Source organism: Pongo abelii, chromosome Y, assembly GCF_028885655.2.
Source record: "Pongo abelii isolate AG06213 chromosome Y, NHGRI_mPonAbe1-v2.0_pri, whole genome shotgun sequence".
NCBI classification, from domain to species: domain Eukaryota; kingdom Metazoa; phylum Chordata; class Mammalia; order Primates; family Hominidae; genus Pongo; species Pongo abelii.
Genome location: NC_072009.2, coordinates 55132540 through 55147945, shown reverse-complemented (window position 1 = coordinate 55147945; position 15406 = coordinate 55132540). Strand labels below are relative to the sequence as shown.

The following is a 15406-nucleotide window of genomic DNA, read 5'->3' as shown; positions in this document are numbered from 1 at the left end:
TCTTTCATCACTTCTAAACGATACAGAGGGCTTCATTACGCTAATTCTAAGTGTTTTCTTAAATTTTAGGTACATTTCACTAGTTTAAAATGACAAACTATTCAGGAAATTTGTATAAACAAGTGGAAGGCCTCAATAGTAGCTGAAAGTAAATCGTTTTACTCCCTCTTCAATTACCTGATAATTATATACAAGCAACTGATACCCAGTGATGACCTGACCTGCTGAATTTGGGTAAGTAGGATAAGCCTGAAAATAAAGTTTACAGAAAGAATGGATTAATACGGTAAAACATTTTTTTTTAATTAGAAAGAATTATCATTCCCAATATAACAAAAATATGAAAAACTTTGAAATAGTAATTACTTTTCTATACACAGCAATGTAGAATTCTAAAAGAATGACTGACTTCATGAAGAAACAAACATTCTCTGTCAAGCGCTACCCTTTGGGTGGGGAGGGAGAAGAGACAAATGACAAAATAAGTGACTATTGCACCAGCCAAAGTTTACCTTATTTGTACTGTGCACTTATGCCCACCCAGAAGTTATTTCTCACACTGGTGATAAGGCTCTATTAAGACAGATTTCAACCTAAGTTAATACATTTGCTACTTCTTTGGCAAAATACTTCCAGACTGTTTTGTATTTGACAATATTATAGGGTAATACTGTAGTTCTTTGACAGATGTTATGGCTTTCTCTGTACTTCATTTCCTAAAAGTAAGGGCAGTACACACGCCACAAATGGAAAAGAGACACTATAATGTCTTCGACGTTTCAATAAATACTTACTAATTAAAAATATACAGGTAGCAGCATTCATGAATACACCCACATTCAGTAATGGCTCACCGTAAATGCTAGAAACAAGTAGGGCTTTTCTTCTAGTCATTGCTCAGAGAAGGAAAAAGAAGAAGACGTGTACCCTACACGTTTCAAGTACATGGAAAATGTCAACAAATGAGAGACACTGAAGAACTATTTCACTACTATTTTGTTACTTTATTTTCCATCAAAGAAAAGGTCTTTTAAACACACACAGAAATGAAAGGAACGAAGAACAAAATAAACCTTATTTATCACCAGTAAGTGACAGAGGATGTCAAATCCCACTTTATATATCAAAGCAAACAGCATCAGAGAAATGACATGCCAGAAACTCACGGGATTTACGGATAGAGTAAAAGAGATCAGAAATCTACCCATCCCAGAACCAGAATATATCCAGAAAGTCAGCAATTTATATGACGAGGCATCTGGAAAGCATTGCAAGCAAAGAATAGCTAGGTTAACTGCTAACCTTACAGAACAATAAATTAGGCAGACACATAAGGAGAGCTGCTTCCAAATACTTTAGGAACTAGTTATACGGGGTGAAAAAAGAAGAGATAGGAAGAGATTTGTTCATGTGTCTAAAGAGGTCATTTCTGAGAGAAAGCCTTGCAAAGTATATAGAAGATTTTTAGCTCAAATAACCAACACTAAGAGTAAGAAATTTCTAACAAAAGTAACAAACGTCCCATTACTCACACTGTTCAAACAGGGACTCCATTGCCACTTACTATGGAAAGTGTAGATACAATCCCACAGACACAAGGATGACTACAATTAACAAGAGATCAGGAACATAAGCAGTTCTTACCTGAACGTACTGAGTTACAGGATTCAGCGTGATTAGGGGCTGCAGGCAAGTTTCAGTGTTTGGATTCCTCCAGACGTTCTGAAACTGTGGTGGAGGAGGAGGATTAAATACCAAAGGACGTGGCTGCACATGACAAGCACCTTTTTGAAGAGCAAGAAGAAAACAGCCTACTTTTAGTTATCTGAAAAGCTACACGGGTCAAAAAAGAACAATTTCTTTTCCTACTCACAGAACTTTTGTTTCCTGAGTGCAGGGCCCAGCTTCAGCTTTTTACCCTGGAGATGTATCTGTGACTGAAAAGAGAACAGTAACAAAACTAGAATCCATTTTCAAGTCTTAGCTTCCAAGACTTGGGTAAACACCTAAAGTCTTCTAAAGTGCCAACCATCATAGACGATCAGTGACAACTACGCACCAAATTAAAATTTGTCATCATGAAGCTACCTTACTTATTACCCTTGCCACTCTAACCAGTGTCAAGAGGCATCAAGTGAAAGTTGATCAAAAACTTTTCATCACCCTGACTCCAACCCCTCCTGTCTGTAGTTCGTGAACCTAGGTGTCCAGTCAAAAATAAACAGCATCTATCAAGTTATGGGAGGTTACTCTGAGTTTGGATTGTGAACAGGAAGTCTAGCTTTCTCCAAATTTTACACAAGTCTGAGTATATCACTAACACTCAACGTCGTAGCAGTAAGATAAATAAGAGATTTTTCTATTAGACTACTTACTTCTACTATCTTCTGGACATCCACATCATCAACAAATGAAACAAATCCATAGCTATAAAGGCAGATAAATGAAGCATAAAATCACCATCATACAGTACATGGTTCAGAACTTCTACTATTCTATATACAGAAGTGATCATGACCAAAGATGAATAATATACCATGAAAAGTATTTGCTAACATGCACATGACAGATCCTCTACAAATACTACTTTTTCTTAAGCAGAACTATGTCAAAATGTGCTAGATTAGGGCACTGTGAAAACTTCATTGATTAACAAAGGGTTCACATCTGTGAACCTGAATTTAACTTACTATCTAAGACAAGGTGGTTAAAATTTAAGATGCGGTGCAGCGTATGAAGAAAACAATTATTTGAGAAAACTGATTAACTCATCTGTATGAAATAAAAATTGCAGACATTTCAAAACAAACATTAGAAAAATGACTAAATAAAAGAACTGGTAATAACCTTTTATCCCCTACGTGAAAGAAATTAACACCGCAAACAATTTCATTTATACAAGGGTCAGAATATCAGTTTTGAAGTCTTGTCTGATACCTATAGAACAGGGGACTAGAGTTCAGATATTTTTGATAAAATTACTCACCCTTTGGACACACCACTTCGATTCGTGATCATCTTCACTTCTTTCACTGAACCGTGTCTACCAAAGCAGCTTCTGATCTCAGCTTCATCCGTCTATGGAACAGAATTGAACGTCAGAGTAAAAATTCAGCATTCAAAAATTTCAACTTTACTACAATTTTACTACCATGAGGGGGAAATTTCTTCCCCATTTATCCCCAAAATGACCAGTAGCTCTTTGTCAAAGATATTTTTAGTACCTATGGGTCAAACCTAAAAGCAATTCTAAACCTCCATGAAGTACAAAAACACATTAAGTTTGTAACAGGGCCCAAATCCCATTGTTCATAATGTATTTTAAGGTAAAAATGAGGTATGAATACAATACCCTATCATCAATTCCACCAACAAAAACAGTGTTTGGCATGATTTTGCCTTCTGGTAAAAGCCAGCCTTGGCTAGCCGCAGCTGATGAAGACTGGGTGCTGGCCTCTCTGCAGATGGTTGCGTTGGGAGTCTCAGGATTTGCAGCAGACTGTAATTTGGAAAGTAGACATCGTAATTACGTATGCAGGCAAAACCCATACACAATGTGAAATATCATTTTTGTATTTTAAGTATAATATATTTTATATAAGTTATTTTCATTGTAAATTAGTCACCAGTGCAGCTCAGTTCAGGCTCAGGATTTAAACTAATCAGAGGACATCAGCATGGAATTTTAACCAAAGGATATACTACTTTCTTAAACCTACTGCCGCTCATCACCGAGTCTTGTATAATGCTGTGGAGGAATACTCATCCAGTATTTGTGAAAATACTCTGTGAAGTAGTTAAAAAAGACACCCAAAACTAGAAAGTTTAGATTTGTAAAAGTTATTAAAATCATCCTGTTCTATATTCATAAACAACTTTTCACTTTACTGAGAAGACTAAAGATAAACCTTAAAAAAACAAACAAACAAACAAACAAAAAGCCCCACCAGAAAGAAAATAAGCCTCAATGTTTTAAACCAATTTCTTATAATCCTCTTCCCTAACGCTAGGGTGTTCAAAGCGTCTTTTGAAATAACATTTTTCTTCCTGAGTAACACAAAATCAGTCCATCTGATAATTCTAATTTTCACAGTGGGCTGATAGATATAAATCATGCCATCTTTATTTTCAGATAAAAAAAACACATACATATAACTCATTCATTTTCTAGATTCTGATCAGAACTGTCTTTATTCTTTCCACTGTTGACTCTAAGGTTAAGGTAAAATTTTCTGAAGTAGTATTCGTAAGTAATATATATGTTGGACAAACAATATAGCACAGTGAAACAAAAATTAACTTAGTCAGGAGATCTAGGTTTATGTCCCTTACAGGTAAGTGGTTATAAGCCACCTATTTGCCAACTACGTATCTGTGGGCAAACTGCTTTGAGAATGAAACGAGATAACATCTGTGAATTCATTTTGTACGTATAAAGTGGTAAAAGGGGTAATGCCAATGTAAGTTAGCGTCCTGTTATTTGAATTTCTTTTCAGCCGATTTGTTTTCAAGTTTCTTTTTTGGCTTCACTATTTAGCTGACTTATTTTGAAAAAAATTTTAATTAAGAACTAATTGAAACATCAGGAAACTATGACACATCAATAACTTAAAAATCATTGATGAAGTGCTGTTGACTTTAAAAGGTAAGTACAAAAAGCTGCAAAAGACAAAACTATTACACATACACCTGTCTGAAAGAAAACAAAAGACGAAAGAAACTGTACATCTTTTTGAACAACCCAGTAACGTTATAGAAGTTAATAAAAAAGGTGGGTTCCTGCTTTGCTAATTAGATGCTAGAAGTTACTGAGTCTACACAGCTTTACTACACATGAAATCTAAATTGTCACATCAACTAAAGCCGAGGTTACTGCATTTCTCTATTCTTTCGTGCTTGTACCTGCTATTTTGGGTTTGCAGCTAATTCCTAATTCTTTCCTTTAACAGTGTTATTTCATGACAATGATGTGGAAGAAAAATTTACAACACTATTTTTAAAGTTTTTCCTTTCTAAAAATGTATTCCATTATTGTTTTTTCCAAATGACATTAAGCTGCATTATCTTGAACTACTGGGAACCTGCTTAGATTGCCCTTCCCTATAGACAATTTACCGATTCCTTCTCACTTCATTCAGAAATCCCAAACAGAATAAAACAAAACAAAACAAAAGAAATTCTGAAATTCTTATAGTTTCTTTCTCTCCTTTTCAACTCCCCCTTGATTTGTGGATGAACTTTGGATATGTTTTTCCTTGATAAGCAAGCTATATTACGGTATTGTCTCTGCACCACAGTGTTTGGATGCATTTTAATTTAGAAATGTAACATCTGGCAGAAACCTGCGTCAGATCATGAGAGGTTATGGAAATGCACTGATTCTCAACTGGGCAAGATTTGTGAGCCCCAGGGGCATTCAGCGACGTTCAGAGATTGGCTGTCACAACTGAGATGTATTCCTGGAATCTGGTGGGCTGAAGGCCAGGCATACTACTGCACATCCTACAATGCAAAGACAGCCTCCTACAATAAGGAATTATTTGGTGCCAAATTTGCAAAGGGTCTGGTTAAGAAACCTTGTGACAGTGCCACAAGAATTGAAGAGGAAAATTCTTGTTTGGGAAGAACCTGATTTCCATTGCTCACGAAAGTGAATCTTTTCATGACCTCAGTTTCAGTTTCCTTGCTTGAAAACGAAATGGCCGGAAAAGACCTCGGGTGTCTCTTCTGATTCTCATACTCTATACACAAATAGTAAAATGGATACTTAGTTTGGTAAAGAGGAAAAAAGGCATTTGATTTTATAAGAAGTTTGACTTTAGCTTGGATCTTACAAACTGGCTGCCTGCTTAACTGGAATTGTACATATAAAATTCACTGAATCTCTTTAACAGCGTGGTAACACTTTAAATTAAGCAAGTCACCATCACGTCCTAGTCCTCAGCGAGCACGTGGCGCTCAAAGCTAACAAAGTAAGCCACGTACTTCATTTTTGGCAATGTACCTCATTTTTACCATGGCTTGACTGGCAGGGATTGTTCAATTCCGACTCTGTGTGTATTTATACATAATTATATAATGCACATATAGATATAGATAGATAGATAGACAGATACACACAATCAATAGACAGCCTTTGCTTATTTCTAAACTATGGCCAAAAATATAAAGGAATGCTTAGGATAAGCTGAAGTTTAATTTTAAAGAAAGTACCATCATAACCGTCAATAGCATCCTGCCAACAAACTGCTTTAAAGAAGTAATTTTCTTAATCATACCTTCAAGTGAGTTGGTGAATTTTGAAATGAGAAATGTTGGAATAGTAAACAGGGGTGAGCTTCAAGACCATCATATACACAACTCTCATTGCAATTTCTAGCAAGCACATTTCTTGTTATATGCGGACGGACAATCAATTGACAAAGACAGCTAAAAGCTGGAAAAAATTATCATTAAACTCCTGCGACGTCAGCTCCTTTGCCAGTATTATCTAATGCAATTACTATGTGAACATGTAAGCAAACTGATATTTACATAAACCGGCCAGGAAAAAGCCCATCATTTGCAGTCATCAAAGTTACATTCACAGCAATAGGAAGAGGAACAAATAAAGAGAATGCTAAAATTAAGAAAATACGACGTGAAAATCAGAAGTTAATCCAAGAGCAGATTCTCAGGGAGTGCTGGGTGGGAAGGATGAAATTCAAGCAATAAACAATCCTTGCAAAACTAAGCAAGAAAAAGCAAAAATATATATTGAGACCTGAAAAATGGGTTGTGGCCCATGGTTATAAAAGAATGTTATGTACAAACTCTATGGGGATAAATTTTGAAATCAACGACATGGTCAACTTCTACAGAAATTTTAATTTTTCCCAAACAATCTTGAAAAAGAACACCCAATGGTATTTGGCTTAGTTTCCCTGGGAGTTTTTTGAACTTGGGAAGAAACAGGCAACTTGGGTGTATGTGGTGTTTCAGAGAGAGGTGCACACAGATACCAGAAACCTGAAGTAAAGATAGAAGACACAGAAGAAGAGATTAAGAAATTTAAACTCTTTTCTTCAATTTTCAAAGAGGAAAAAAGTACTTCTCAATGCATTTTACAAAGGTTAACAGCATATAAGCAACAAAGCCTCATTAAGATGGTCCAACCCTCTCCTCAACACAAATGCAAAATTCCAGTAGTAAAGAATATAGTTTATACTGGCAATGCAAGAATACTCCATTCGCAGGATACGCTACTTTAATTCATCATTGAAAAAGTATTTAATAAAATACATCATTCATTTTTCAATTTTTTAAAAACCTAAGTAAAATAGAAATAGGGGATTCTTATTTTCTATCAATCTAATTCTACCCTATCACTAAGCTTACAGTGAAATACTACAGCCATCTCCACTGAAAAGAGGAATAAGGTAAGGGCACCACGGCACCTCATCGTTACTACTATATATATTTTCCCACTATGTATGACAACTGCGAGTATTAATACAGAGTTTTTATGAGTCAATAAGGGAAATAAAATTAAAAAGGAAATTTAAAAAGCTAATGATCAATGATCAACTTCATTGATGATTTAAAACAGTGCACATCAACATAGTGTAATATTATCCAGCTATTAGGTTGACAATGTAAAAAATCCTAATACCGTTCATTAGAAAGGGTGTGGAACAGAGATCACTCTACCCACCATCAGTGGGAAAATACTGATACATGCTTTACCAAGAGTACCTTGGAAAAGGTGTATCATAATTTGATAGGGGGATACTCACCACTATACTAATGAGGAGCATAACTTAAAATTGTTATGAAATGGCAAAGCACTTCCACCCAGCAATGCCACTTACAGCAATTCATCTCAAGGAATTAATAGTACAAGTGTGCCAAGATATTTACACAAGGACATGCACAGCATTTTTTTTTTTTTTTTTTTTTTTGAGACTGAGTCTCCCTTTCTTGCCTAGGCTGGAATGCAGTGGCACCATCTCAGCTCACTGCAACCTGCTTCCCAGGTTCAAATGATTCTCCTGCCTCAGCCTCCCGAGTAGCTGGGACTACAAGTGCACGCCACCATGCCTGGCTAATTTTTCGTATTTTTAGTACAGATGGGGTTTCACCATGTTAATCAGGCTGTTTTCGAAATCCTGACCTCCAGTGATCTGCCCACCTCAGTCTCCCAAAGTGTTGGGAATACAGGCGTGAGCCACGGCGCCCAGCCCATGATAGTTTCAATACTGAAAAAGTATTCATCATAAGGGAATTCAGTAAAACAACAGCATAATTTTTAACATGATATACTGAAAGTTATCTTCAGAATAATACCCACATTAACTGAAAGCTGCAAGTTGTAAAATAGTATTAAGCAGTACTATGTGACTTTTGTAAAAGTTGGCCTATCTATATGCAATCGCAATACACGCACAAAAATAAGCTGGAAGGGCATTCATGCATCAAAATTTAACTGTGGTTTTATGTGTTGGTATTAAGATGGACTGCTATTTTCTTACTGTGATTGTTTTCAAATGAGTAAATATACTACTTTTATAATCAGGAAAAAAACCTAATGAAACTGTAAGCATTTCTTCCCTTTACCTCTAAAAATGAAAAGTATTATTGTAAATAATTGTAACTTATAAATCAAGGTGACTTTTTATTAGCATGGATAACATGTTGCACACTTATGACACATAATAGTTGCTTATATATACTTAATGTTTATACATGGTAATATAAACCGTGTGTAAAACTCCTTTTATCTCTAAAAATGAAAAGACAGAATTATCAATGCAGACACACACACACAGAGCATGTAACACGTGTGTTTGACTCAGTGTTTGGTCAGCGTATTCAGAGCCACATCTGTGACGGCGCTCAACGAACGCTGGGCATTTACCAAACTCGCAGGAATGCACACCCAACATTATCTACCAATTGGACATTTTGTCAAAGATTCCTGGTTTATCTAGAAGGGAAAAATTGTGCCTGGAGTTTAAAAATTCTAAAATTCTCAACGGTAACTACTGAAGCCAACCTCTTGCCACAAAGATAGCGTCGAGTGAGCTTTTGTGCCTGTCGCCGCCGCAGGAGGGAGCCGCCATCAGCAAGTCCCCAGCAGCCGCTAGCCGCGAAAGGACCAGAGGCACTTCCCACCCAGCCCCCTCAGCTAGTGGGCCATGCCTTCAGGCCGCCCCACCCGCCACACTCAGGCCCCCACAAACCCCACCAACCCACCCCACCCAGTACAAGCACCAGGAGGGAACCACTTCCTGAAGAAGTTCCGGCCCTCCCAATTGAAGGGAGCCAAGTCCCTCAGCAGGCCCGCGGCCATCTTGCAGAGCCACCGGGAGAGCGTCAGAAATGAAGTTGGCGGGGTGGGGGCGCATGGGAGTGGGGGAGGGGGAAAGGGCGCCTAGGAGTGGAGGTGGGGACGCGTGGGGGTGGGGAACCCACACCCCAAATCGCTACCAGGAGAGAACCTGGGGCAGGAAATGGGTTCTGCACGAAGGCTGTGGCCCTTGCAAGCGAACTGTGAGGCAGCGCGTCCTGGGGACCCACGCCATGCTCGCTGTCCCGCCACTTCTGTGCCTGCCTCTCTCTGTGTGTGGGCCGCACTGCTGCCAGGCCGCCTCGCCCCACCCTGCGGGTCACGGCTCCTAATGCGTCCAGGCGGGTGGCCCCGAAACAGGAAAACCGAGGATAAGGCGCAGCCTGGTTTCACCCACCGGTGAAAACCCCACAGGCCTCGCCCCTCAGGTCTTTCCTTCAACTCACCATGATGGCGGCAGGCAGCAGCTCCCCACAGGCTCAAGGAGGAACAGAGGCTGTGTTTCACCCACCACTTCTGGGTCCGCTGGTGAAGTCCGCTGGAACCCACTGTGGGGCTTCGAGTGGTCAAAGGAGCCAAAGGCGAAGGTGTAAGGAAAACCAAGGGCGGGTGAACCCTCGGAGGTAGAACCGCCAGGCTGAGGCGCGCAGGCCGACTGAGGCGTGGACCGGGGGCCTCTGGGAGGTGGCTCCTGTGCCGGGTATCGGGGCGCGTGGTATCGGCCTCAGCCAATGGGTGGCAGCGCTCACGCCCCCTGGAGGGTGGAGGCCTGCGGGGGATGACGGCGTCCCCCACGCTGTGGGTGGGTAGAGGACGCAGGGTACGCAGTGCGTGTGTGCTGGTCCCAGGCAGGCACCGCCCTCACGTAGACCGACAGGCACACGCATCGCCTCCAAAACACCCTTGAAATAAGTATGCATACTGAAATATATGGTGTAGTTTTAAAAAACGAGAATGTGTCTGGGCTGTAGTTTCAAAATGGCTTCTGGAATGCACAGGTTTAGCACAATCACTGTTAGCGTCACACCCACCCCAAAATCTTTTAAAGTACCTACAGAAATAAATAGTAGCAAGTCTGTGGAAAAGGGAGGGAGACATCAACAGGCCAGAAACTTGGACTCCTTTCTGTCAAGTTTGAGATACAAGGGATTGGATGGGAGGAAATGCCAGTTTTGACATTCAGGGTGTTCGTTCTTTCAAGAAGTAGTTACTGAGTGCTTGTGATTACCAGCTACTGCAGATGCAGGAGTGAACAGAATAAAATAGTGTCTCTTTGCTCAGGGATTTTACATTTTGATGGGAGAATTCACCTTCTAGGACTTACAGGAAGACGCTAGGCCTGCCTAGAGACTTACAGAACATTCTCAAGATCAGAGCAAGGGCCTAGAGCGGGAGCAAGCTGTGGGGCAGGTGGTGGAGCCAATCACATAACTTTGGGGACCACTCCAGCACCCTGTTATACACACAGGGCTAAGTGGCTATGACCTTTATCCTCAAACTTCACTTCTGTACTGACGGAAAGAATTGAAACGTGACGTTTTGAACTGGCAAAATGCTGGACTTCTATAACGTGGGAAGTGTCTCACTACTGACATCTAGTAATGCGGGATAAAAAAAAATAATAACGTTTTGTTTCCAATAGGCAGATAAACCCATAAAAAAAAGGAGGGAAATTCCAAGTACCAAAAATAAACTGAAAACTAGAGCAATGAATTGTTCAACTGATTCTTCTCCTGCCCTGGATATGGGGGCTGGGTTGTAGGGCAGCCGGTCATACTGGTTTGCCCAGGACTTACTGGTTTTAGCACTGAGAAATTCCTGCGTCCCTAAGGAAACCAGAAGGATTGGTCGTCCTAGGTGTGGGCAAAATGTTACTCTCTCTAACTTGAGTTCTGGATGTTTAGGGGCAGGAGGTTAAGGGCTGAAGGCGGGAGCTGGAGCTGAGTACTCTGCGAAAAGCCGTTGTCCCTAAAATCCTTAGGAAAAGGATAGAGTGGGGAAAATGTAAATCATCACCCATGAACGAGCAGATGAGGAAGCCTGCCCCATCTCTGGATGAAGAAAATACGTATTTAACTCTCATTAAATTTTGAAACCCTAGACCTGCATTTCATCAAAGTTTGGGGTTTAAATCTATAATGTGTTATTGGAATCTGCAAGCCAAGAAATGGGTCCTCCTACACCATCACCCTCTCTCCTGCCTAAAGAGGTCCTAGACATGGGGCATCTAGAATGCCTGGCAGAAGCAAACGTAAAGCCGACTTGGATGAATCCTTCTACAACCTAGGCTGAAAGAAAGTGATCCTTTAAGGACACGCTCACAGTAAAAATTTGTAGAACACTACTTACCTTGAATAAGAATGGCATACAAACAAGAAAGTTAAAACTTACAGAAGAAGCTTCTCAGTAGCAATAGAAACTAGAAGATAACAGTAATATGCTCACGTGTGTACGCGTTTTTTTGGTGTGTTTTTTTTGTTTTCTTTTTCTCACGTTGTTTTTTTCCTCAACTTATTTGGAGTAATGCAGTCTATATTTTTAAGTGACTGTTGTACTATTTTAAAATGTAAACTTAAAATATAAAGCTAATACATAGCTTTACTCTCCTCTTGAATAATACAAAGGCTTTCAGGATGTTTTAGCTCTAGACACCCTCCCCTCTCTCAGTTTATATGTTATTCACTATTTTAGCTCTATCCTGGTTTCGTCATATAAATTAGACATCGTTTTTTAGACGCATCCACATATGTAATAACATTTTGCTTACCATTCCTTTGCATATGTCAGATCTGCCTTCTGAATCATTTTCCTTATGCCTGTAGCAAATTCCTTATAATTTCCTTGTGTGACAGTGTGATGTGGTAAACCCTTGGGTTTTTTTCTACCTAAAATATTTTGATTTTTCCCTGTTGTTTCATAATTCTACTGAATACATAATTCTAGGTCTAAAAGTATTTTCCCTCTCAGAATATTGAGCATATTACTCTGTTATCTTCTAGTTTCTATTCCAGCTGAGAAATCTGCTGCCAGTCTTTTTGCTGTGTAAGATCAGTTTTTCTTTGGTGTTCTGAACTTTCACAATGATGTAAGTAGGTGTGGAGTTTTAAAAAATGTCTCCTGCTTAGGAGTTTTAACGTTTTCTGGATTTGTGTGTTAGTTCTTAACAGTTCTGAACAGTTTCACCCATTTTCTTGTTAAAGGTTAGCTGGTCAAGGGATCAAACATTATTTGTATTTTATATTTCATAAGTGATTCTTAGAATTTACTTTTCTTTAGATCATGAATTTTTCAAAGGCTGGTGCTGTTTTCTTGAAATCTTATGAAATCTCTTAAAAAACTTTTAGGATCAAAAATGATTGTATCCATTTCAATGTGTTAAGTAAGATTAGTGGCGTAATTTGTATCAGCTCAGAAATAAATCTCTATATTTCTTTCTTATACGTTGGGGGAGAAGATGTATACATGCTGGTGTCTTTGAACACCTCTGCCAGTTCTTCTGTGCTCCTAAAGCACAGTTGGGAAACACTGGATTGGCAGAACTCTATAGAGCTTTAGGTATGCAAAGTTAGGCCCAAGGGACTAAAGAGTAGAGTTTCAAATTGTTCTGCCTAATAAATGAGAATAATCAAATTACAAGGGGAGAAACCAAGCAAGGGGGTGGGGGGGAGAAGTGGAAGTCCTGGAAGCTGGAGAAAAGAAGTAACCTTGCAGGTGGGCTTATTTGCTCACACCTGTAATTCTCACACTTTGGGAGGCTGAGCCCGATGGATTGCCTAAGTTCAGGAGTTTGAGACCAGTCTGGGGAACATGGGAAAACCCTGTCTCTACCAAAAATACCAAAAATTAGCTGGGTGTGGCAGTGTGCACCTGTGGTCCCTGCTCCTCAGGAGGCTGAGGTGGGAGGATCATTTGAGTCTGGGAGGTGGCGGTTGCAGTGAGCCAAGATTGCCCCCACTGCATTCCAGCCTGGGTGACACAGTGAGACTCCTTCTCAGAAAAATGAAATTAAAATAACCTTGCAAAGAGACAAGAAGTTGGATCCTGCAGTGAAAGCTATCTGAGTATATTAGAAACTTAAAAAAATTGTGTGTCCATGCCTCACCCCAAACCAATTAAATCAGCTGAGGGCAGGGCTCAGAAGTCAATATTTTTTTTTTAAGGAAATGTTTCTCTTGTTACTCCAATATGGAGCCAAATTTGAAAATTGGTGCTATTGGTGCTGTGGAGGCTTGCTACTCAGTGTATGATCCTCAGATCAGCAACTTCACATCACGTGGGTGCTGTAGAATCTCAGGTCCCAGGCCAAACCTACTGAATCAGAATCTGCATTTTAACAAGATCTCCAAATGGCCCATGGGCACACTGACGGTCGAGAAACATTGCCATAGAGAGCGCTTGTCATAAACAGGTTGCACCCCTCTGGATTTGAGAATGCTTCACCTTATGAATAAATAGTCTTATTTTCTCAGCCTGTCTTGCAGCTACATCTTGGGCAGGTAACCTACAAACATCAGTGAGATGCACCCATCCCAAATTTTTAATAGGGGACTACTGATGCTGTAAAGAAGGGAATGCATAGAATACTTTCTGGAGAAGAGTATCAACAGCAGCAGCAGCAGCAGCCGTGGTATCGGTTAGAGCGGCAATGGCCACTACTGTCAGTTGTGCAAGCCATGATGTAACTCAGTGCCCAGTGGTGACAGCTGAGGTGTCTTCACTGGACAAGTTCTGCGGCATGGTTTTGTGTGTCATTCCTGGAGACAGCCTGGCTCTTTGGTTCATTTTGAGATTCTGTGAGCTAGTTACCCAATACATTTTAATAAGTTGTTTTCCTGTTTAAACCAGCCAAAACTTCTGTGACTATTGCTTGCAACAAGGCATCTTGACTACATTAGGTGATGAGTGAGGTTAGCCAAACTGCTTTTAAAAAGAAGGTTAACAGCTTTGAGATTTATGACTCTTTACTGTGATTATGTAGCATACTGTCCTGCCATTGTGTCCAACCTTTACCAAGCTTCCAGTACACACACAAATGCCTTATGTCAGTGGTATTTTGTGAGGAGTGCCGAGGACACTGTCCATTGCAACATGGGTCAGGGACGGCATGCTGATTCACAGCAAGATGATACGTAGATGAAATAATTCGGCAGAAACAGTAGCTTACAGCCAAAAGTGACCTGGAAAAGCAAAAATCGTAAGCTCAGTATGCCCAGCAAGATAGAAAGAACTATGTGCTATTCCCATTGCATGTTAGCAGATGTTTAAACCAATTCCATTTAAATCTCAGGGTATGGTGCCTCATCTTCTATTGGGCCTGTATTCATGGGGTCCAGCATGGCAACACACATCTCATGTACACTTGTGCATACTTACAGATATGTCTATCAACTGAGCAACATTGGCTTAAGCCCTGCTTATTCACCTTTAACCCTACTACCTGCAATAATAGTTTATTCAGTCAAAACTTAAATCTCCTAAGCAGATTGTCTGCATTTTGGGATTGGTCTGAAGCAAACTTACATAATCTTCGTGATGGCCTCTTGATACTAAATATTAAATATTTAACTGAAAAATTATTGATTTGTTAAAAGTAATAATATTGACACAAGGCACTGATACTGATATGGTACATACTATGTACCAGGCATTATTGTAATCATTTTACTTCTAGTTCATCTAATCCTCATAACAATACTAGGTGCTATTATTATCTCAATTTTACGGAGAAGGACGTAGAGGTACACAGAGGTTGGATAACTTGCCTGAGATCATAGTTGGTAGGCATCAGAGCTGTGATTTAAACCCAGTCAGACATTAAAATCTGAGTTCTCAACCATTATGCTATATTAGCAAACTGCATGGAGGAAGAAAGCGGTAATATAGTGGGACAAATTTATGTATTAAATCTCTTGTTCCCGTGAGAGTAGCTAAACAAAGAAGCAGAACCACAAATCTAAGCCCTAAACAACACTATGGTGTGAATGTTTGCCCCCACTCAACCCTTCACCTGTACATACGTTGAAACTCTAGTCCCTGAGGTGATGGTATTAGGAAGTGGAGCCTTTGGGAGATGAATTA

At 39.7% G+C, this 15406-nt stretch overlaps 1 pseudogene; it reads right to left on the bottom strand.

The window, feature by feature from the left end:
- The window catches only part of LOC129053368 (deleted in azoospermia-like), a 41184-nt pseudogene extending 32083 nt beyond the window's left edge, over positions 1 to 9101 (bottom strand).
- Between the last annotated feature and the right edge of the window lie 6305 nt (positions 9102 to 15406).